Source organism: Erinaceus europaeus, chromosome 10 (assembly GCF_950295315.1).
Source record: "Erinaceus europaeus chromosome 10, mEriEur2.1, whole genome shotgun sequence".
Lineage (NCBI taxonomy): Eukaryota > Metazoa > Chordata > Mammalia > Eulipotyphla > Erinaceidae > Erinaceus > Erinaceus europaeus.
In genome coordinates this window covers 70273927-70299355 of record NC_080171.1, presented here as the reverse complement: position 1 = coordinate 70299355, position 25429 = coordinate 70273927, and the positions used below count along the sequence as shown (strand labels likewise).

Below are 25429 nucleotides of genomic sequence, written 5' to 3'. Positions count from 1 at the left end.
ATGTGAAAATTGATGACAACCCACTTTCCCCTCTCTTGATTAAAATCGCCTCTATGCTCTGTTCTCGAACCCAACCACTGTATATTCAACACCTTCATTCCCACAGCCCTCTTCCTGGTTCCCTGTCCGAAGGGAATGCCGCAGTTGACCGCCTTGCCTCCACAGGAACTTTCCCAGTCTCTGTCTCTGATCCTGCTAATTTTCACTCTCTAACCCATGTTAATCTTAAAGGCCTTCAAGCTCGATTCCCTGATGTTCCTGTACCACAGTTAAAACATATCCTTGCTACATGCTCTTCTTGTGCAAATCTCATAAAGACACCTGCTATCCAGACCCTTGGGGTTAACCCCTGAGGTTTAAAAGCTAATGCTATTTGGCAAATTGATGTCACCCACATACCAAACTTTGGCAAACAAAAATATGTGTTTGTCTCAATTGATACCTTTTCTAAATTTATATGGGCTACAGCTCAGACAGGAGAAAGTGCTAAAAAGCTTGTAAGCCATATGCTCTCTTGTTTTGCCGTTATGGGGGTCCCATTACTTTTGAAAACAGACAATGCACCTATGTTTTCAAGCAAACAATTTAAAGATTTTTGTTCCCTCTGGAATATTACTCATACCACGGGCATTCCCTACAATCCACAGGGACAAGGCATTGTCGAGAGGGCCCATCAAACACTGAAGGCTCAACTAAATAAAGATAAAGGAGGAACATATCCCCCCAATATCCAGCTAGCAAAAGCCTTAACTATGTTAAATCTCTTTAATATTTACAATAACTCAGCCTTACCCCCTATTATTCTTCACTGGCAAACACCATCTACCCTCCCATCTATTAAGGTGAAATGGAGAGACCCACTCGATAAAGTTTGGAAAGGGCCTGACCCATTATTGACCATGGGAAGGGGTTTCGCATGCATTTTCCCTCAAAATTTCTCTAAACCTGTCTGGGTTCCTGCCCGCCATGTCTGACAATACCCGCAGGATGGCGCTGTTATTCCTGAAGAACAAGAAATACTACAAGAGGACGAGATGCAGGATACATCCCAGGACCCGTAATATGACATGGCAGAACCTGCAAAGTCTGGCTCACAGAGACCTCTCTCCTACCCTTTCCCTGTATGTCTTATGTTATAACTGGCCAGTTGTTTTTGTGAGTGAGTGTGTTAAATGACAAAATTTTTTTTTCTTTTTTTTGCATGACCCATCTGCTTGGAGTACTCTAAAAGGTTATTGGCCTTATATAAAAATGCTGGACGCAGCCAAAGTTTCTGGAGATATCCAGAAACATTCCAAAATTTTTTTTCTTTCTCCCTCTTTTGAATTTTATATACAGTTTTGGTATATATGTAAGTGTTTAGTCTTAAACTGTGTGACTAATGACAGATTTAAAATTGTTTTTAAATAATGTGTTTTTATAACAAAAGTTCTTTTTCCTCCAGTTTGTTATAACTAAATGTTTATGGGTATGTCTCAAGTTTGGTAACACTAACTTAACGGTCAGAAGTGTAACCCTACAGCTACACTTTTACCAGACAAGGTAAAAATTAATTGTTAAGGTAACTTACTATTTAGGTAAAAGTCTAAATGTTCAACGTGACTATTCATTCCCAAAACTAAACTATATAAATTTTATATACAGGACACCTTTGAAGGGCCCCCAAAGGTGCCCTGTAAACTATCTTGTGGAAATTAATCCACAACAGATCTGGCGTCAATCTGGCACTGTAAACGTTAAAATCATTGTCACGAATATGCGTTAACTCTCTAAGCAATTTGAGTCTGTTTAAAATACATATTTTATCTAAAATTGGTCTCAAGATCCTGCGGTAGAGGCTGCTACAGGAGGTAACATTAGATGACCTTTTAATAAATCATAAAGAGATTCTAAACCAATTATAATCATCGAGGTATCAATTATAACAAACCTATAACTTGTTACCAGTTCAAATTAACCACGAGAAGCAGATTGTTTGTGTTTCTTTCACAGGAATCCCGGAAAAACCATCTGAACCCCTGCACACCCTGACGTCACTCAATAGATGGCATGACTACCGTGGCACACCCCCCGAAACCCTAGATGTCACTCAACGCGATCTGAAGAACCTGATACACGAATTCCAAGGACAGAACTTTCTTCATGCCTGGTTACCGTTCCTGCTTCTGACCTGCTTGTTACGTGTTGGCAGTTCCAGCTAGCTATCTACAAAAGAGCAACATTCCAGCGGCTGACCTCCCTCATGCAGCGTTGCATCCTCTGCCAATTCCTCCCCTAGCCATCTACTTCGGACTGAGACTTGTATCGGACTTTCTGACATACCCTATATACATTTTACACAATTTTGAAGCAGCTTATTTCCCTTCACGCTGCTGGTTTTTCATAGACTGATCCTGAGTAATTCATAGACTTTACAGACTGTTGCCTTGAGGACTATACAATGCCAAATAGCCCCTCTGTTTGGTGGGTCATGCCTCCCGCCTCCCCCTCATTATGTACCCTTGCCCTTTTCCCCACCCAAACAGGGAATGTTCCTTTACACACCAATCCTTCCCTTCACACCACACTGACTTTTACTTCTCCCCTTCGTGTCCCTTCCTATTTTGTTATGTCATTTAGGCTTATACCCAAAAGGTTTCTGCCCCATGATAGTCTTTTATAGACTTTGTACATCTTATGCAATTACTAGATAGAAAGATAGAAAAGATGTAGAGATACTGTGAAGAGATGGTTGAGCAGGCTGCGCTTAAACCTATGAGATGAGTCTCTCCAGGTAAGTCTCTCTCTCTAAAGAGGGGTTGAGCACAGGAGGACGTTTAAATCTCACAAGGTTCGCAGCCATTTAAGCCTTCCCTCCTCCACAGAAAGTCCTACATCTTCCCACCTGAGCATGGCATTCCTCTAAAACATTTAAGCATGCTCCATTTTCTTTACTGTGTCCATTTAGATATAAAGGGATAGGAGGAGATGTTGCTGAGGACTTATTCTGATGCAGTCTCCGCCCCCAGGTTTTTCTATGCCCCACTAAATCCTAGAGTGCCCCCTTTCAACCAATCCTGGCTCCGCCCCCAGGTTTTTCTAGGCCTCGCTAAATCCTAGAGTGCCCCCTTTCAACCAATCCTGGCCCTACACGTCACCCCTGGTTGTCGCCCAATAAAAAGCCCCCTCACCCCTCCCCTCTCTCTCTCTGGGCTCTCGGCTCTCCCTCTCTGAGGTCTCGCTCCCTGCTCTCCCCCCGTGGTGGGCCATTGCTGGCTGGCTCCACGTGGTCTGAACCAAACCTCCCCCCCATCCTATAATAAAGATCTGTGTACCCCTTTGCTCTGGAGGTCCGCTCTCTTCTCCGCGGTGCAGCCCGACACCAGACCACCTCAACAACAGAGTCAGTGGCATGTGAATGAATGGAACTGCAGGTAGTTGCTATGATACTTTAAAAATCTTTAAAACGGGGGGTTCCCGGAAGATGGCGGACTGAGAAGCTGCTAGTGGCTTAAGCTCTGACCACATCTTCTGGAAACGTTGCTACTGTAATTCCTGAGGTTGGAGAGTGCAATTGTCATAAAGGTATTTAGTACAGTGTTGCTTGTGCTCAAGACACAACAACTGAGGAACAACAGAGCATAAAAAAGAAACACATAAAAAAAATGGGTAGATCAAAAACAAATAAAACTGCTACTCCAATGAATGAAGACAAGAGCCCAGAAGAAACTAAAAGTCAGCCAGAAGTAACCATAGATAAGAAAAGTATGCAAGCAATAATAAACTTATTAATCACAGAAATGAAAACAACATTGGAGGAAAGGAATGGCAGTATTAGAGAAATAACAGTTGAGACCCCCAAGGAAAATACTGATTATCTTGAGGCAATTAGAGAACTGAAAGCTGAAATAACCGTAATGAAGAAAGAAGCTGAGGCAAGGGAAAGCAGACTAACAGAAGCAGAAAACGGAATTAGTCAGACAGAGGATGAGTTAGAGAAAACTAAGAAAGAGGTGAAAGAGCTCAAAAAGAGATTGAGAGACACTGAAAACAACAACAGAGACATATGGGATGATCTCAAAAGAAGCAACATTCATATAAGTGGCCTGCCAGAGGAAGAAAGAGAGGAAGGGGAAGCAAACATTCTAGAGGAAATAATAGAAGAAAACGACCCAGACCTGAATAACAGAAAGGACATCAAGATTCAAGAGGCCCAGAGAGTTCTAAACAGAATCAACCCAGACCTGAAGACACCAAGACACATCATAGTCACAATGAGAAGAAGTAAGGATAAAGAAAGGATCCTAAAGGCTGCAAGAGGGAAACAAGCTTCTTTAAGAGAATAGAACAAACACTACAATCATTTTTCTGGAACCTGAAAACACCTAGAATTGCCAAAACCATCTTAAGGAAAACAAACAGAAATGGAGTCATCACACTCCCAGACCTTAAACTATATTATAAAGCCATCATCATCAAAACAGCATGGTACTGGAACAAAAATAGGCACACAGACCAATGGAACAGAATTGAAAGCCCAGAAATAAATCCCCACACCTATGGACATCTTTGATAAGGGGGCCCAAAGGATTAAATGGAAGAAGGAGGCTCTCTTCAATAAATGGTGCTGGGAAAACTGAGTTGTAACATGCAGAAGAATGAAATTGAACCATTTTATCTCACCATAAACAAAAATCATCTCCAAATGGATCAAAGACCTAGATGTCAGACCAGAAACAATCAAATACTTAGAGGAAAACATTGGTAAAACACTTTCCCACCTACACCTCAAGGGCATCTTTGATGAATCAAACCCAATTGCAAGGAAGACTAAAGCAGAAACAAACCAATGGGACTACATCAAATTGAAAAGCTTCTGAACATCCAAAGAAACTATTAAACAAACAGAGAGACCCCTCACAGAATGGGAGAAGATCTTCACATGCCATACATCAGACAAGAAACTAGTCACCAAAATATATAAAGAGCTCAGCAAACTTAGCACCAAAAAAGCAAATGACCCCATCCAAAAATGGGCAGAGAACAAAACATTCACTATAGAACATATGAACAAAACATTCACTACAGAGGAGATCCAAAAGGCTAACAAACATATGAAAAACTGCTCCAGGTCACTGATTGTCAGAGAAATGCAAATAAAGACAACACTAAGATAGCACCTCACTCCTATAAGAATGGCATACATCAAAAAGGACAGCAGCAACAGATGCTGGAGAGGTTGTGGGGACAGAGGAACCCTTTTGCATTGCTGGTGGGAATGTAAATTGGTACAGCCTCTGTGGAGAGCAGTCTGGAAAACTCTCAGAAGGCTAGACATGGACCTTCCATATGATCCAGTAATTCCTCTCCTGGGGTTATACCCCAAGGACTCCATAACACCCAACCAAAAAGAGGTATGTACTCCTATGTTCATAGCAGCACAATTCATAATAGCTAAAAACTAGAAGCAACCCAGGTGCGCAACAACAGATGAGTGGCTGAGAAAGCTGTGGTATATATACATAATGGAATACTATGCAGCTATCAAGAACAATGAACCCACCTTCTCTGACCCATCTTGGACAGAGCTAGAAGGAATTATGTTAAGTGAGCTAAGTCAGAAAGATAAAGATGAGTATGGGATGATCCCACTCATCAACAGAAGTTGAGTAAGAAGATCTGAAAGGGAAACTAAAAGCAGGACCTGACCAAATTGTAAGTAGAGCACCAAAGTAAAAACTCTGTGGTGAGGGGAAGACATGCAGCTTCCTGGGCCAGTGGGGGGTGGGAGTGGGTGGGAGGGATGGGTCACAGTCTTTTGGTGGTGGGAATGGTGTATGTACACTCCTAGTAAAATGTAGTCATATAAATCACTAGTTAATACGAGAGGGGGAAAATTAATTGTATGTCTCAAAGTTTTTCAAAACACAAACTGAATCTTTTCAATATATAGGCTGTGTAATTGATATGCAGACTCTCTCAAAAGCCTAGACTAAGTAGATCAGAAGCAACCAATAGCACAGCTATATACAAGATACTAGGTACTGTACTGCAAACCCTAACAAAAGGACTTTTCAAAGTTAACCCAATTACCAAATAATGTGATGATAACATTAACTATCCATGGTCTTTTTGAACCTTAAGACAGCAGGAACCTCACATCTCCACTATAGAGCCTCTACTTCCCCCAGTGGATAGGGCCCACTTTCCTGTATGCCTCTCCCAATCCATATCAAATAATATTGCATCTGCCGATCACAGCCTAACCAACACAACAATTGCCACCTCAACATGCTTCACTTCAGACTGTGTCCAGAGACTTCACGTGTGGAATGACAACCCTTCAACTTCATTACTCGGGTGAGACCTTTCCTTTCATAGTATACTCTAATTTCATCTCAGGTGGTTCACTTTCTAACAAAGTCCCAAAACCTAGATATACTCCAGTTTCTGTGAGAAAGAGCATATGTTCACACGTATCTATAAACTACTGCAAAATATATACCTGAAAGCAGAAGTACACTAGAGTTTGCAGTGAGTACCCCCTAACACTTCCTCTCCACTATTCCAAGCTTTGAGTCCATGATTGTTCAACAATTTGTTTGGCTTCGTATGTTAACTCTCTTTTCAGTCACCAGGTTCCAGATGTCATCAGGATGCCAGCCAGGCTTCCCTGGACTGAAGACCCCACCAATGTGTCCTGGAGCTCAGCTTCCCCAGAGACACACCCTACTAGGGAAAGAGAGAGGCAGACTGAGAGTATGGACCAACCAGTCAACACCCATGTTCAGTGGGGAAGCAATTACAGAAGCCAGACCTTCTACCTTCTACAACCCACAATGACCCTGGGTCCATGCTCCCAGAGGGATAGAGAATGGGAAAGCTATCAGGGGAGGGGGTGGGAAATGGAGATTGGGTGGTGGGAATTGTGTGGAATTGTACCCCTCCTACCCTATGGTTTTGTTAATTAATCCTTTCTTAAATAAAAAATAAAATAAATAAAAATAAAAAAATGAAAAAAAAAACTTTAAACCGGGAGTCGGGCGGTAGCGCATCAGGTTAAGCACATGTGGCACAAAGCACAAGGACCAGCCTAAGGATCCTGGTTTAAGCCCCCGGCTCCCCACCTGCAGGGAAGTTGCTTCACAGGTGGTGAAACAGGTCTGCAGGTGTCTATCTTTCTCTGCTTCTCACTGTCTTCCCCTCCTCTCTCCATTTCTCTCTGTCCTATCCAACTACAACAAAAAAAATAAATAACTACAACAATAAAACAGAAAGGGCAACAAAAGGGAAAATAAATAAATATTTTTTAATTAAAAAACAAACAAACAAACAAACAAAAAACCTTTAAACTAAAACACCAATAGCCTGTTGCCTGTTTAAGAAGTCTCTGTGGTATCTTTTGGCCATTTGGCATAGAGGCTATTGCTCTCCTGCCCTGTGCCTGCAGCCCCTTCTCATGCTCCTACAGTGCTGATGGACTTCACTCAGACAGCATTCTAAGGCAGTGCAGCCTGCCTCACCATTTAGCCACTCAGGGCTTTCCCTAGTGGCTCTGGGGCTGGCGTGGGCTAATGCTGGCAGGGGGGTTTCTGTCCCCAGCATTAAGTGTGGATAAACACTTCAAGTCCTCATGCTCCATGAAGAGTCAGTCCTCCAGCTCACTAGCCCCCTCTCAGAAGTGTGCTTTCTTTCCCTAGTTCACTTCCTCCACTCTCTTTTTTTTCTTTCCTCCTCCTCCTCCTCCTCTTCTCCTTCATTTGATAGATCAGAGAGAAACTGACAAGGGGAGAGAAAAAAATAGGGAGAGAGACAGAGACATCCCATAGTACTTGCTTCACAGCTCATGAAGTTTCACCCCTGAAGAATTTCCTCCACTCTTTCACTTGTGCTTGCAAATAAAATCACCTTGCAAATAAAATGTGTGTACTCAAGTCCCTGCTGGGGGCTCTGCAGACACAGGAGGCCTCAGCATAAGGTTTGGATGTGTTCACTCTTAGGACAAACTCATCATTAAGATTTTCTCATTGGGAGTTGGGCGGTAGCGCAGCAGGTTAAACACAGGTGGCACAAAGCGCAAGGACTGGCGTAAGGATCCCAGTTCCAGTCCCCGGCTCCCCACCTGCTTCAGAGTTGCTTCACAGGTAGTGAAGTAGGTCTGCAAGTGTCTATCTTTCTCTTCTCCTCCTCTCTCGATTTCTCTCTGTCCAGTCCAACAACAATGACAATAATAACTACAACAATAAAACAACAAGGGTAACAAAAGAGAAAATTAAAAAAAAAGTCTTTAAAAAAAAAAGATTTTCTCATTCTGTGCAGCATCCAGACAGAGGGGTGAACTAGGCCAATAAGTGGAAATTAGTGAGAAGCATACTGCAGCTCAATTAAGACAATGTCAGTGACAAAAAAATGTCAGTGTTAGTCAATGATAAATCATGTGCTGTCAACAGTGAGAACTCTTTCTTAAGCATCGATACAGGACCTGAGCAACCACATATGGAGAGTATTTTAGTAAAATAATTGAATCATTAGTGAAATGACTAGAGTCAATGTCTTTTTTTTTTTCTCGCCTCCATGGTTATTGCTGGGGCTCAGTGCCTGCACCACAAGTCCACTATTCCTGAAGGCTATTTTTATTTATTTTTCCTCTTTTGTTGCCCTTGTTTTCTTTGTTCTTGTTGTCGTGGTAGTTATTATTATTCTTGTCACTGATGTTATTATTGTTGGATAAGACAGAGAAATCAAGAGAGATGGGGAAGACAGAGAGAGGGAGAGAAAGACAGATTCCTGCAGACCTGCTTCACAGCCTGTGAAGCAACCCCCCCTGCAGGTGGGGAGCTAGGGGCTGGAACCTTATGCCGGCCCATGTGCTTGGCGCTATGTGCACTTAACTCGCTGCACTACCGCCCAGCCAGGAGTCAATGTCTTTTATAGTTACATATCTCACTGACATAGAATAACTTTATATCATTTCAACTGCTCAGACCTCATTCTCTCCATAAGATGGATCCAGGGGATTAAAGTTGTGATTGTTGTAGACATTTCTTTTTTTTATTATTATTTTTTAATATTTATTTTCCCTTTTGTTGCCCTTGTTTTTTATTGTTGTTGTAGTTATTGCTGTTGTTACTGATGTCGTCGTTGTTAAATAGGACAGAGAGAAATGGAGAGAGGAGGGGAAGACAGAGAGGGGGAAAGAGAGAGACACCTGCTTCACTGCTTGTGAAGTGACTCCCCTGCAGGTCAGGGGCTTGAACTGGGATCCTTATGCTGGTTCTTGCACTTTGCGCCACATGCGCTTAACCTGCTGCAATACCGCCCAACTCCCCAGATGTTTCTGACATTAAATTGTAAGGATCTTAAAATATAATAATGGCATACTATTTAGTTAAAGGAAAAAAAACTAGTATAGCCACAGGCCCTTTGGAATATAACTAAAATATGCCTACTAGCTGTCTACAAAATGGAGGACCCCCCCAACTCTTCATCTGCACTATTCCAGCCCTTAGGTCCAGGATTGGTCAATAATTTGTCTGGCTTTGTATGTTAACTCTCTTTTCAGTCACCAGGTTCCAATTCTGGCATGATGCCAACAAGACTTCCCTGGACAGACAACCCCACCAATGTGTTCTGGAGCTCTGCTTCCCCAGAGCCCTCCCCACTAGGGAAAGAAAGAGACAGGCTAGAAGAATGGATCGACCTGTCAACGCCCATGTTCAGCAGGAAAGCAATTACAGAAGCCAGACCTTCCACCTTCTGCATCCCACAATGACCCTGGGTCCATACTCCCAGAGGGTTAAAGGATAGGAAAGCTATCAGGGGAAGGGATGGGATACAAAGTTCTGGTGGTGGGAATTGTGTGGAGTTGTACCCCCTCTTATCCTACTCTTATCCTATGGTTTAGTCAATGTTTCCTTTTTATAAATAAAAAAATTTTAAAAAAGAAAATAGTACTCTGGGAGGGGGCAGGCAGTGACATACCCAGTTAAGCACACACATTACCATATACAAGAACCTGGGTTCAAGCCTCCATTCCCCACCTTTAAGGGGAAGCTTCAAGAAGCAGGTCTACAGGTGTCCCTCTCTCTCTCCCCTAACTTTCAATTTCTCTATATATATAATAAAAATGTTTTAAAATGTTAATAAAAATATTAGTTTAAAATAAAAAAGGGAGGCAGGTAGTGGTACACCTGACTGAGTATATGTATAGGGACCTGAGTTCAAGACCACACTCCTGACCTGCAGGGGGTAAGCTTCACAAGCAGTGAAGCAGAGCTGCAGGTGTCTCTGTCTCTCTCCCTATCTCCCCGCACAAATTCTCCCTGTCCTATCAAGTAAAATACAAAGGAAAATGGCGGCTGGGAGCAGTGGATTCAAAGTTCTGGCACCAAGCCCCAGTGATAACCCTGGTGGCAATTAAAAAACGATAAATAATAAGATAAAAAACAGCACTCTGATACTGCCACACCCCATGCCTTTCCCACCTTGTCCCTATCTCCTTCCATGGAGATCTCCCAGTGGAAGTAGGGGTTCCCCTGCTTCCCCACTGTACCCCTTGCATTTAGCTTATTGCCTGGCCCAAAGAAGTGCTCAAGATGCATTTGCTGAAGAAAGGAATGAATGGCTTCATTTCATTATGAGAATCTCAAAATCATCATTTACTCTCACTGAAGTTATATAAACTCATCTGGAATCATTCCACAAGCCCATAACTTAAAGGGCTTGACTCAAAGGGGGGGTGGTTTTTTGTTTGTATGTTTGTTTGTGCGAAGCATTAATATAAGTATCATGTATGAATAAGTCAAATAGCTTTAATTCTATTATGAACTTGTAGAGGTCATGGAATGCCACTTAGTCAACGTCTACAGAAGAAGTAAGAAAGACAACCTGATATTGTAGATCTTAGATCCTATGCCTAGCTTACACACACACACACACACACACACACACACACACACACGTTCTTTATTGAATGCATTGTCTGAGTGACAAATTATATTGGGTTGTCGGAAAAGTCATGGTGTGTCTTGTCTTTTTTTATATTTTTACAGTTTTTTTAGTGATTTAATATTGATTTACAAAATTACATGACCACAGAGGCATAATTCTGTTGGTATGCATGAGACCCCTTCTGTTTCATTTGGTTTAAATCCCCCCTGCTTAACACTATTCTATTTACATAACCACTTCATTCTATTTATATAACCGCTGTTAACAAGCACCTCCCTCCAGGGCATTGGTTCAATCCCCACTGTTTCATGATATGTTTTTGCTCCACCCCCCCTCCTTGTCACACTCTGATTGTCACCAGTCACTTTTCTCTCCACCCTCTCTATGTCACACCCTGTTTCCACCCTACTTGTCAAGTATATATAAAGACAGCATTGTGAGTTTTAGAGTACTTTACCTTTAGTTTAGCTCAGCTCGGCTTAGATTGTGCTGCGTCCTGCATGAATAAAGAGATACTGCCTACAGCTCAACTATGAGTCCCTGGTCGTCTGTTACCCGCCCATGAAGCCAGCCCGGAGAAAACAACCTAACCCGTCAAAAACGACATAATTCCATGCCATTCCCACTACCAGGATTCTGAATTCCCAGTCCATCTGTTGTAAGCTACAGCAATTTTGCTAAGGTTACAGATGGGTTAATTTCTACAACTATCTATCTACATTTATATAGAATTGCCCTCTATCATTCCTTCTCCTTCTCCTTCTCCTTCTTCCTCCAGGGTTATTTCTGGGGCTCGGTCCTACACTACAAATCCACTGCTCCTGGAGGCCATTTTCTCATTTTTGTTGCCCTTCTTGTTATTATTGTCATAGCTGTTGTTGTGGCTGGATAGGACAGAGAGAAATGGAGAGAGGAAGGAAAGACAGAGAGGGGGAGAGAAAGATAGACACATGCAGACCTGCTTCACTGCCTGTAAAGTGACTCCCCTGCAGGTGGGGAGCCAGGGCTCCAACCAGGATCCTTATGCCGGTTCTTGTGCTTTATGCCATGTGTGCTTAACCTGCTGTACTACTGCCCAGCCCCTGCCCTGTATCTTTTCTATACAAAAATGTGTGATGATTTTTTGGACAACCCAATATTTGAGTTTCCTCTGGTCTGACTTTATGCAGTGGTGGAGATCAAACCCAGGGTCTCGCAATGTGTTACTAATTGCCACTGCCCCTGTCCAACTTCTACTCTTAGAATGAAAGACACAGTGAGAAAGATAAAATCATAGAGAATGAGAAGGGGAGAGGAAGAATTACCTCTTCACCATCTGTGGAGTTCTCCTTGTTGCTCCATTGTGGTACTGGAAATTGAACCCAGGACTTCCTTCATGCTGAGGTGAGCAGCCTACTACTGAGTTAAGTCTAGGCTCCTCTTTTCATTTGGAGAAATCAACACTGTTTCATTTTAACAGCACATCCTCCCATTACAGACCAGAAAGCTACCTGCTTGTACGCCCAAGACACCATTCGATGATCTTCATTTTTCCCTCTGGCCCTTGTGTTCTCTTCCTTCATTTTTTTCCTCAACAGAGGCCTCCCACAAGAAGCCTGCTCTTACTCACTAGGCTTTCTTCTCTATTGTTTTACATAAGAATTACTTATTGAAGGCAGTGATCTTGGAGAGGGAGTAGTCACAGGAATACTTCTGGTGGAGTATTTCATTCAACAAACTGAATATTTGGATTCATTTATTTATTTTTGCCACCAGGGTTATCACATTCCTAGTGTCCACTTTTTCTTTTTTTCTTTTTGATAGAGGGAGAGAGATGTCTGCAGCATTGTTCTACTATCCTACAGGTGGGGACCAGGGACTTGAACCGAGGACCCTGTGCACAGTAACATGTGCGTTCAACCAGGTAAGCTGAATTTAAGGGAAGCAGGAAAAATCATATTTAACACCATTAAAGCTATTATAAATTACATAGGCCGTCACCAGACTCTGCATAGGGATCATTACCTCCATTACAAATTCATGCTTTCCACACACAGGAGGAGGTCTTGGAGGCTGGGAAGTAGCATAACAGGTTAAGTGCAAAAAAACAAATAAATAAATAAAAATAAATATATATATATATATATATATATATATATATATATATGAAAGAAAAGAAAGAAGAAAAAAAATCTCTCATCCTTACAACATTTATTGAACCTTATCTTAAAGTATGCAGTAACTGAGACATGACTGGTGGTTAATAAACATTTGGAAACTAGTCATTGCAATCCAAATTAGATTTTAGTGTCTGGAATTCTATTTTAGCAGCATTTTTCATCCTCTTTTAGCCTGTCCCATCTTCCCATAGCATGATGGCTTGCTCCTTTTGGCCCCACAGGCTAATTTTCCAGTGTTCTCTCCTCTCAAGCTTTCTGAAGAAACAGACTTCTTTGAGCCATCTAATAATGGAATAGAAATGGTATTGGGGTTGGGGGGAGAGTACAGGTCCTGGAAAAGAATGGCAGAGGACCTAGTGGGGGGGGGCTGTATTGTTATGTGGAAAACTGAGAAATGTTATGTATGTACAAACTATCGTATTCACTACCAAATGTAAAACATTAATCCCCCAATGAAGGGAAAAAAATTTTTAAAAATAAAGAAAAGGCATTAATGCTACTTCAGTGAAGAAAACCCATCCGTGAAAAACAAATGGCTTGCTGCAGGCCACAGCAAAAGGTGCACCTGTCTAGCAGGCTGAATCAGATAATGAGACCATGGCCTTAGCCTTCCCGCCCCCACCTTCAGACAGCCAGGCACTGCATTTTAGCAACTGCTACATCTACATTAGAAAGAAAGCAATGACTTCTGAGATACCAACTGTGCTACTATGGAATTCTTTTTTCTAAAGAAAGCTTATTTATCTAGTAATTCCTTCAACTTTCCCATAGATTCATTTACGATACAACTTTGGATTTTACTTGCATATGTAAAAACCACCTTTTGTAAAAACCAAAGCCTCTTAAAATGCTTCTTAAATTCCATAAGTACTTTTTCTCAAAACGAAATGGGCAGAATGAGCGAGTAAGCAAAGAGCTAAAAGTTGAAATTCATTTTTATAAATCTATCCTTAAATTTTGGATGAGCTCCAACAACCTCACATTAAAATCTTAGCAGGCTTGACTTGAAGGACACGGGGAAATTTACTTTCACGTTCATAGCCTAGAGAGCACCTGGTTTATATGTCATCATTAATTACAAGAAGATAAGTGTGAAGGCAAAAAGCATAGGTGGAATAATGGCACCATGCAATCTTCGACAAAAAAAAAAAAATTTAAAAAGAGAGAGAAAGAATCTGCATATTTCCTTGTGCAGCTCTAACTGCTATGGGATTTTCAAAGAGGACTTGGGCAGCCAATCTGGAAGCTGGGAGCACTGCAGGAAAATGGAAGGTGCTGTGGGTCTGATACATTCAAGGCAGGTTCATTGACACGCATGATACTTTAAAAGAAAAGCACAGAAATATCAAGTCTAAGTTCAAAGCAGCTCACATGCCTATGAACATGGCAGGAGAAATACAAGGCCCTGGGGAGTCAGACTGCAGTGGATATACACATGAGTATGTAGTCTCCCCTCTTCTCTCTCTCTCTCTCTCCCCTGTAGGCCCCCACACTCCTATCTTTATCATACAGAGACAATTAGCCAGTCATGGACTCTGCGTGCAGCGTCCCAGCTCCTGCTCAGTGACTTCTTGTCAGCATGACATTTCCCGAATTCCCTAGTAGCCAGCTACATCAGCCAGGCAATCGGACCAAGCCAGGGTCCCTCCCCGCCAGTCTTGGAGACTTTCAGCTCCTGAATGATCCATCTGGAGCGGATGTAGCCTTCAACAGAAATGAAGTATAAGCCTTTTCTCCACCAAGGAAAAATGCTCTCTGCCTGGGTAACTGGGGAGCCTTGAGGGCTGGCTGGGTGAGGTACTTCCCTTCTTCCTGAGTGCTCCCTCTGACACACCTCCGGAGTCATTCTCACATAGAGACCACCCTCCTCTTCAACCCTCAGGGCTCCCAGTGCTGAAATGTGGGAGAAGGGCTTGTCGATATCCCAAATTATAGGGGGTTGGTGTGGCTGTGAAAGACCCTTCTCCCTCTGGTCAAAAAAGGGCTAAACAATGGAAACTGCAGTCAGGATTTTGAATGAGACCCTGACTGAGGGACAGGGGGTGAGGACAGGAGAGTCACAAGCTGGGAGCTCCCTGCAAAGCTGGGGATGTGAGAGGGGAGGGAGGCAGTAGTGCACCCAAATGGGATTCCCATTCGCTGATTCCACACCACCCCCCCAGATCCACCCTAAGCCACCCAAGCACACTCCCACAGCCTGATGTCAAGAGACCAAAGAAAGGGGTAGCATCCAGGCCAAGGAGCCACACAGAGACCCCGAGAGACAGCTGCACTCAGAGTTAAAGGGTCGCAACCCAGCAGCGCTGTCTGTCCCACGGTGGACCGGTTTGGGGGGTGGGTGTCGCCTCACGCGCGCGTGCACACACCTGCCCGCCTCACCCCGCACCCTGCCCACAGTCACCGCTTCCCCCGCGCCCCTGGAGTCCGGGGGAGCAACCTAGCGGGGATTCCTAGAAATGTCATCCTCCCTCCACACCTTCGGGGCCACCCCTCCCCCGCTTGCACCTTTTACACACCCATGTATACATGCACATACAGGCGTGTACACATGCACACACATGCACTCACACATGCATGCACACGCGCGCACACCCCGCCTCCACCGTGGTCCCCAGAGGCCGAGCATCCCGGCCCAGCGCCCCCTCCCCGCCCCGCCCCGCGCGCTCGGCGCTGACGGCTTCGCCCCGGGATGTCGCCGGCGGTTCCCACTCCGCGACACTATTGTTCCGCGCACCCCGCGGGAGGCGCCCTCCGGCGAGAAGCTGGGTGGTCCCGTCGGGGTGGCGCCCCCGCCCGGCCCTGTACCCCGCCCGCCGCCGGGTACCTGGCCTGACAGCCGGCGCCAACGACCCCGCAGGCCGGCCGGGTGACACCGCGCCCGTCGCTCCTACCTCCAGCGCCGCCACCATCTTCCCGCGCCGCCGCCGCCAACCTCGCCCGCTAGGTCCCGGCTCCCGGCTCCCAGATCCCCGCTCCCAGCTCCGCCGCCGCGCTCGGCCCTGACTCCGGCTCCCGCGGCCCCGCCCTCGGCCCCGCCCCTGCCACGCCCATCATGACGCGCGCGGGCCCGAGCTCGCGGCGCCCCCGCCTCCCACGCCCCTTGCGCGCGCGGCGCGAGCCCGAGACCCGGGCGGGTCCTCCCCAGGCGCGCGCCTGCCCCTCCTGAGCCCCGCCCACCCCGGGCTCCCGGGGCACGATGTGCATCCAGTCTCTCCAGACTGTTCTTCAGGGGCGGGGGCGGGCTCTGCGGCTTCCTCAGTGGCTGCTGTGGCCCGCCTTTGCGTGCAGGCCCCCAGCGAACGCCGTCCGCACTTGGGGGCCTGTGGTCTCAGGAGGTCCTTCTAGGCGGCAGCCCGGGGCGCACTGCTGCAGTTCCCATTCGTGGCCGCAAGGGGGCGAATGGCTCGGGCTGGGCGGGAGGAGCTGGCAGGCCTGCTAGGGGGCACTGCCCAACCCTGGGGAGAAGCCGAGGAAGGCCTCTGCATCCCGAGGTCAAGAGATGCTCAGCTTTGCTTTCCCTGCACGTCTCTCCACAATGGTGGACGGACTTCCAAGTATGTTTGAGCCTCCCTTAGGGCACCAGCCCCAGATTGGGGGGGGGGGGCACGTGGGGGGGGGAGGAGAGGCAGGTGGGAGGTGCAGTGTGTTAATGAACAGGGGCGGGCTGCGCGGGTCTCTGGAGACCTGGGTGCTTCGCCTACCTCGCCTTCAGTGCCTGATCTTTCCCCTTTTCCCGCACACAGATTTTTTTTTTAATTTTTATTTATGAAAAGGAAATACTGACAAAAACCATAGGATAAGACTGGCACAACTCCACACAATTCCCACCACCAGAACTCTGCATCCCATCCCATCCCCTGATAGCTTTCCTATTCTTTATATGCTCCCTCTGGGAGTATGGACCCAGGGTCATTATGGGGTGCAGAAGGTAGAAGGTCTGGCTTCTGTAACTGCCTCCCTGCTGAACACAGATTTCTTAATTGTAAGAAGCTATGTCTGCACCAAGCCTGATAGCTTGCAAAGCCCTCTCTGTGTGCTAGTAAAAGGAAGATGTGCCTTGTTTACCCACCGCACTCCCCATGGGAGATGGATGATTTTTTTTTTTTACACTGGGCTTCCATATTATTTTAGGCGTAATGCCTCCATGGGGAAAAAGCAGCCTTGAAACCTTGTTGGTGTTTAAATGCTCAGATTTGTATGAATTTTATGCTCTCCATAATTACTTCTTTTTTTACCCTTGAATAAGGAAAGCAGGGAGTCAGGCGGTGGCACAGCGGGTTAAGCGCTCGTGGCACAAAGCGGCAAGGAGCGGCATAAAGATACCGGTTCCAGTCCCGGGCTCCCCACCTGCAGGGGAGTAGTTTCACAAGCGGTGAAGCATTTCTTTCTCTCCCCCTCTGTGTTTTCCCCTCCTCTCTCCATTTTTCTCTGTCCTGTCCAACAACAATGACATCAATAAACACAACAATGTTAAACAACTAGGGCAACAGAAGGGAAAATAAATAAATATAAAAAAATAAATAATAATAAAGAAAGCAATAGCTTCCCCTTCCCTCCAAAATATATTTTAGTAAAAAATCAGATACTGTATATTAGGAAGATGTACCACTTAAATAAAATTAAGGATGTTGGGGGTTGGGCGGTAGCGCAGCAGGTTAAGCGTACTTGGCACAAAGCACAAGGACTGGCATCAGGATCCCAGTTCGAGCCCCTGGCCCCCCACCTGCAGGGGAGTCGCTTCACTGCGGTAAAGCAGGTCTGCAGGTGTCTGTCTTTTTCTCCCCATCTTCCCCTCCTCTCTCCATTTCTCTCTGTCCTGTCCAACAACGAAAGGCATCAACAACAACAATAATAACCACAACAAGGCTACAACAGCAGGGCAACAAAAGGGGGGGAAATGGCCTCCAGGAGCAGTGGATTCATGGTCCAGGCACTGAGCCCCAGCTATTGCTACCCTGGAGGCAAAAAAAAAAAAAACCAAAAAACTTAAGGATGTTACATATCGTCTTTTTCCCTCACAGTGAATATTGGTTTTTATTCCAGACATGGTCCCTGTCCTCCCAACTTACAGTACCTTGGAGGATATGGGTATTAAACAATTAGACTAAGTATGTGCAAATGCAATAAATTATCATCTGCAAAGGTGCAAAGGGTTTACAGAGAAACCTTATCTAGACTAAGGACTAAATAATACTTCCTAGGGGAATGACTGTTCAGGATGTCCAAGAGAGGCAGTAATGGGGCAAATCCAGGCAGACAGAAGGAAAGAGGCAAAAAACAAAAAACAAACAAAAAAACCTTGGAAGTTGAGAGGGCCAGGGGATACAAGGACACAGGGGAAGCCAGTACCACAGGACCTTATGGGTCACTGGTTTTTTGTTTGTGTTTTGTGTTTGTTTGTTTTTTTAGACAGAGGGGTAGAGTGAAAGAGACCACAGTACCAAAGCTTCCTTCAATGCAGTGGGAGTTGGATTCAAACCAGGGTTGTGCACATGGCAAAGCAGCAAACTATCCAAATCAGCTATATCACCAGCCTCTTATGGGTTGCTCTAAATAAAGATTGTATCAGGGTTGTATCAGGGGGCTGGGTGGTGTACATCCAGTTAAGAACACACATTGCCATGTGCAAGACCAGAGTTCGAGTCCCTGTGCTCACTTCGGCAGCACATATACAGAGTTCGAGTCCCCATTTCATCTGTAGGGAGGAAGGCTTCATTAGCAGTAAAGCAGGTCTACAGATGTCTTATCTTTTTCTCTCCCTCTGTGTCTTCCCATAGTCTCTCAGTTTTTCTCTGTGCTAAATAAAATAGAAAAAATTTTAAAAAGGAAAAAAATGACCAACAGGAGAGGCGATTTGTAGTGCTAAAATTCAACCCCAGGGATAACCCTGGAGGGGAAAAAAAAAAAGATAGTATCTTATGACACCTGAAAGGTCACTGAAAGGTGAAAGGGCCTACGAATTAGGATCTGTGGAGCATGATCATATTACAGTTCCTGAAAGATGCCTGAGGCAGTAGCTTTGGTGAAGAATTGATTGCTGAAAGGTCCAGGTGAAGGTCAGGCTCAGGTACATGCTGCAGGCACAGCCCACTTATGCTACTTGGTGAGTGTGTATAGTACTCATTTTTTACACTGACCACTCTTCTGTTTGTTTGTAATTCTTGCCTCTGCTTTCCTACCTACCAGTTGGGGGGAGGGGGTTTCAAGTGCCTCTCTGCAATAAATAAATAAATAAATCCTCAGCAATTTACTCCCTTTCCTTTGCTGTAGTTTTAAACCAGTGATGAATCTCTTAGAGTTTCAGATTAGCAGGCTGAGGAGGTAGTTCCAGGGCAAAGTGCAAGAACTTGCATGTGGGTGGCCCCAGGTTCAGTCCCCAGCAATGTGTGTGTGTGTGTGTGTGTGTGTGTGTGTGTGTGTGTGTGTGTGTGTGTGTGTATCTCACATATGTTCACATGGCAATAAATTATTTGTAAATAGAATTTAAGTTTGAGTAAAGCAAGGTAGTAGGTTCTGCCTGAGAGATTCTTTCCCATGTGTATATTTGCTGTCATCTGGGCTATTATTTCAGTCCTTGGTTTATTTTCTCTATTTGGTGCTGTGCCTTCAGTGAGACAAAAGTCCTTGATTCATGAGTGAAAGATACACCATTGTCTTAACAATATTCAAATCTTGCATCACCAGGTTTTTGTGCAGGGTAAAAAAAGTATGTGGGAAAAAAAGGAGTATGTCAAGTTATTCTTCATACAAAGAAAAGCAATTGTTATAACGGTGACTTAAAATAACCTCTAATACCCCTGTTAGAGGTAGCGCAGTAGGTTAAGCGTGTGGTGCAAAGCTCAAAGACCAGCATAAGAATCCCCTGGTTCCCCACCTGCGGGGGAGTCACTTCACAGGTGGTAAAGCAGGTCTGCAGGTGTCTTTCTCTCCCCCTTCTCTGTCTCCCCCTCCTCTCTCCATTTCTCTCTGTTCTATCCAACAACGATTGCAACAATAAAAACAAAAAGGAAATAAATAAATATTTTTTAATGAAAAAAAGACAACCTGTAACACTAATTAGTCACTAGGTATTCATATATGGAAAACTCCATTCTTTTTTTCTCTTCACCATGTATCACCCCACCAAAAGCAAATGGGCACTTCCCTAGGAATATTTACACCAATGTCTCAGCTCTTCCTCTGCTCTTGTTCATCTGACTGTAATTTCTCCTGGGCCTGCCTTATAAGCATTTTCCTACTTTATTATATGCATCCTTGCAAACCACTTCAAATATTTCTATCTCCCTACTTCTGTTAGTAAGGGTCAAAACCACCATTCAATGGGGTCAGGCGGTAGCACGGTAGGTTAAGTGCAGGTGGCACAAAGCACAAGGATCAGCCTAAGGATCCCGATTCGAGCCCCCAGCTCCCTACCTGCAGGGGAGTCGCTTCACAAGCAGTGAAGCAGGTCTGCAGGTGTCTATCTTTCTCTCCCCCTGTCTTCCCCTCCTCTCTCTATTTTTCTCTGTCCTGTCCAACAACATTTGTAGCTACCAGATAAGTTCTTCAGTGACGATCTTCTTTCTGTCTCAGTCTTGTGAGCTAGAGTTGTATGTGGGATAGACATACAAGGACCCTTTCTAGTCTACATCATAGTCATTTTGTTTCAAGATATAAAATATATGAACAGAGGGAGTCGGGCTGTAGCGCAGCGGGTTAAGCGCAGGTGGCGCAAAGCACAAGGACCGGCATAAGGATCCCGGTTCGAACCCCGGCTCCCCACCTGCAGGGGAGTCGCTTCACAGGCGGTGAAGCAGGTCTGCAGGTGTCTATCTTTCTCTCCCCCTCTCTGTCTTCCCCTCCTCTCTCCATTTCTCTCTGTCCTATCCAACAACAACAACAACAATAATAAGTACAACAATAAAACAACAAGGGCAGCAAAAGGGAATAAATAAATAAAATAAAATAAAATAATAAAAATAAAAAAAAATAAAAAAAAATAAAATATATGAACAGAATCATCACTAATGTAATTACTCTAAACTTCAACATAGTTACGATTATATGCTGGTAAGTGTTCCATTAACTTTTCTGTATGTAAATTCATCCCCCCCTGCTCCTCCTCCTTCTCCTCCTTCTTCTTGTCTCTCTCTCTCTCTCTGGTGTGATAAAATTCTGAATATGACAGCATAAGGTTTGAAGAGTTCAGTCTTTCTATAGGTGTCTATTTTTCTCAAGTTCAGTCTGTCACCACACATGCTAGAGACTCCCAGTGCCTTTCTACAAATAAGAATACCAAGTTATTTAATTCATTCTATCAGCTAAGAACAGAAGAAACTTTGATTATTGCCATAAGAGAAATAGTATTACTATCAGAAGTGTGATTTTTAATTTTTAATAATTTATTTTAAAGATTTTTTTTTAATTTTTTTTTATATTTATTTTTATTTATTTATTCCCTTTTGTTGCCCTTGTTGTTTTTTTTTTTATTGTTGTAGTTATTATTGTTGTCATTGTTGTTGGATAGGACAGAGAGAAATGGAGAGGGGAGGGGGAAGACAGAGAGAGGGAGAGAAAGATAGACACCTGCAGACCTGTTTCACCGCTTGTGAAGCGACACACATGCAGGTGGGGAGCCAGGGCTTGAACCAGGATCCTTATGCGGGTCCTTGTGCTTAGCGCCACCTGCGCTTAACCGCTGTGCTACAGCCTGACTCCCTATTTTAAAGATTTTTATCTATTTATTTATGAGAAAGATAGGAGGAGAGAGAGAACCAGACATCATTCTGGTACATATGCTGCCAGGGATTGAACTCAGGACCTCATGCTTGAGAGTCCAATGCTTTATCCATTGTGCCACCTCCTGGACCACCTTCTTTTTTTTTTAAATTTTTTAAACTTTATTTATTTATTCATTTTTCCCCTTTGTTGCCTTTGTTGTTTATCATCATTGCTGTTATTGCTGTCGTTGTTGTTGGATAGGACAGAGAGAAATGGAGAGAGGAGGGGAAGACAGAGAGGGAGAGAGAAAGATAAACACCTGCAGACCTGCTTCACAGCTTGTGAAGTGACTCCCCTGCAGGTGGGGAGTCAGAGGCTCAAACCGGGATCCTAATGGTCCTTGTGCTTCACACCATGTACACTTGACCCACTGCGCCACCGCCTGGCTCCCCACCTTCTTTTTTTTTTAAAGACTTTACTTATTAATTAATGAGAAAGATATGAGGAGAGAGAGAAAGAACAAGATATCACTCTGTTACATGTGCTGCTGGGGATTGAACTCAGAACCTCATGCATGAGAGTCCAGTGCTTTATCCATTGTGCCATATCCGGGACCACAAAAGTGTACTTCTTAAAAGACAACAAACTTAAATTATAGACTCAGAGTTTCAGAAACCTTTTCCCTCTCAATATATATTTGCTATATATCCTTCTGCCATTCTTTAACATGTAAGTGGCAGTTAACACTAATGATTTAAAGACAATAAAAAAGTAAAAATATGAAACTAAGAAAATTCTAATAACCAAGTTTGACCAGTTTATAAATCAAGAAACCAGATACTATTATTCATTTTTGGCAGGAAGTCCTTCAGTTCTGTTTCTAGAATAACTCTGACACATGAAAGCATAATTAAAAATCCCTGCATTAGTGTTCTTTTCTGTCTGGTATTTGCTCTCAGGTATGTTTTATCACCTCCTCTACTAACTCATGAACCCATAAGTGACCAAATGCCAATTATATTCCCACTGTATTTTCACCCAGCATATTGTATATCTAGGAAGTACTTGTCAAATACTTGTTTACTGGTTAACATAAATACTAACTACCCTTCCAGTTGCCCCAGTTACATTGCTCAAGAAGACTATTGAAATCATTTGCGTTTGAAGTCATTTCTTATTCATTTGTTACTTTTTTTTTTTTTTTTTTGGTCAGCAGTCAATAGTCTCTGAGGAAAAAACATATCTCTATTGTCTTAAAAATAAGGAGCCTGATAAGGCTTTAACAGAATACTATTATATGTTACTGAATAATGCCAGCAGTTTTATCAGATCTTCATTATTTCCTCTGCCAGGTCTTGTATATTCTAACATGTGTGCTCTACCAGGTGCACCACTTCCTGGACCCAGTTTAAGCACTACTTTTACTTCCTGGGAGCTTCCTCCATGTAATTGTACAGTATCAGTATTCAGGATGAATAATAGCACTATAACAGTCATGGCCATATTGAAAATTCCAGTAGGTTATACATCAGAAAGCCTCTCAATATTTAATCTTCATTCCACATGCATTAAGTTCGCTACATATGCTAGCCACTGTGGTGGACATTTGGGAGGCCAAATATCACAAGTTTTCCACCCTCAAGGACTTTTCTTTCTCAAGAAAGGCAGACAGATTTGTAAATCAATCATTGCAGTGATGTGAAATTCACTCTTTCTATGACACCCCTCATTCAGAAACTCTATTTTCAGGTGCAGAATTACTATATGATATGCTTGATTATCTTCCCATGTATCAGATAAACATAACAATGAAACAAAATTCTGGTTGGAATTATCAAAGGGCATAGGGAACGTTAATTCAAGAAAAGAATGGTACCAGACCAAATACTTAAGGGAACAGAAAGGGAAGACCTGTTGAAGCCAAGGCAGCATTTATAATCATGGTACTGACTGTGATATGAAATGTAAAAAGAAGGGTCTGGACCAAATGATGTTTTTGCTGTTATTGTTTGTTTTTTTAAATACTGTGTTATCTTGATAAGCCAAAGCTGAGCAGTGCTCTGGTTTCTCTCTGTATATCCCTCTATCTCTCTCATTAAAATAAAATAAATATCTAAAAATAATACTATGTGTTCAGGGAATGAAAGCGATTCTCTTCTAGGAGTCAAGTTCTATAAATAGCTTTTTAAAATAAACTTGTTGGAGGCCGGACTGTAGCGCAGCAGGTTAAGAGCATATGGCACAAAGGACCAGCGGAAAGATCCCAGTTCCAGCTGCCAGCTCCTCACCTACAGGGGGGGTCACTTCACAAGCAGCTCTACAGGTGTCTGTCTTTCTCTCCACCTTCCTGTCTTTTCCTCCTCTCTCCATTTCTCTCCAACAACATCAGTAACAACAACAACAATAGCAACAACAACAAAGGCAATAAAAATGGAAAAAATGGCCTCCAGGAGGAGTGAATTCGTAGTACAGGCACCAAGCCCCAGTGATAACCTTGGAGGCAAAATAAATAAATAAAAACAACCTTGTTATTTTTAAATATCTTTACTTTTTTTTACATGTAATTTTTTAAAAATTATCTTTTTATGACAGAGATAGTTGTAAATTGATAGGAGAGGGAGAGATAGGAAGAGAGATAAGAGATATCTTCAGCACTGTTTGACCATTTGAAAAGCTTTCCTCCTACTGGGGGCTTGAACCATTATGTTATTATTATTTACATTATTTACATTATTTACCTGTGCCCCCTTCCCTTTTCAATAGGAATAGATATAGATACATCATTTATTTATTCCCTTTTGTTGCCCTTGTTTTATTGTTGTAGTTATTATTGTTGTTGTTATTGATGTCATTGTTGTTGTATAGGACAGAGAGAAATGGAGAGAGGAGGGTAAGACAGAGAGGGGGAGAGAAAGATAGACACCTGCAGACCTGCTTCACCACTTGTGAAGCGATTTCCCTGAAGGTGGGGAGCTGGGATCCTTATACCAGTCCTTGTGCTTTGCGGCATCTGTGCTTAATCCACTGCGCTACCATCTGACCCCCTAGATATAGATATGTATTTTAATTTCTTTATTGGGGAATTATGTTTTACTTTCAACAGTAAATATCAGGCTGCACAGCGGAGAAGAGAGAGAGGAGATCCGGAGCAAATGGGGTACACAAATCTTTATTATTGGATCAGGAGGGGCTGGCTCAGGCCACATGGAGTCAGCCGAAAATGGCCATCCCCGATACCTCACCACCCAGTGGGGAGAGAGAGAGAGAGAGAGAGCAAGAGGGTGGGTGGGGGGGGAAGTGGGAGGGCTTTTATTGGGCAACAACCAGGGGTGACATGTCAGGACAGGATTGGTTGAAAAGGGCACTGCGAGAATATCGAGAATATCGCAGGAAGTGGTAAAACCTGGGGCATAGACTGCATCTGAATAATTCCTCAACATCATCTCCTCCTTTTCCTTTATATCTAAATGGAAACAGTAAGTAAATTGAGCCTTAAGGGTTTGATGGGCCCTCTTGACAATGCCTTGTCCCTGTGGATTATAGGGAATGCCTGTGGTATGAGTAATATTCCAGAGGGAACAAAAATATTTAAATTGTTTGCTGGTAAACATAGTCCCGTTGTCAGTTTTCAGATGAAGATG

At 43.6% G+C, this 25429-nt stretch overlaps 1 protein-coding gene across 6 annotated transcripts in view; it reads right to left on the bottom strand.

Moving 5' to 3' along the window:
- APBA1 (amyloid beta precursor protein binding family A member 1) overlaps nucleotides 1-16110 on the bottom strand; it is a 467998-nt gene extending 451888 nt beyond the window's left edge. For 5 of the 6 annotated variants that reach the window (XM_060199719.1, XM_060199722.1, XM_060199723.1 and 2 more), the window contains exon 1: nucleotides 15980-16110. The gene's annotated coding sequence lies outside the window, so the exon portion shown is untranslated. Of the gene's footprint in view, nucleotides 1-15912 lie in introns of all 6 variants that reach the window. The other variant, XM_060199720.1, reaches the window with a different exon arrangement.
- Between the last annotated feature and the right edge of the window lie 9319 nt (nucleotides 16111-25429).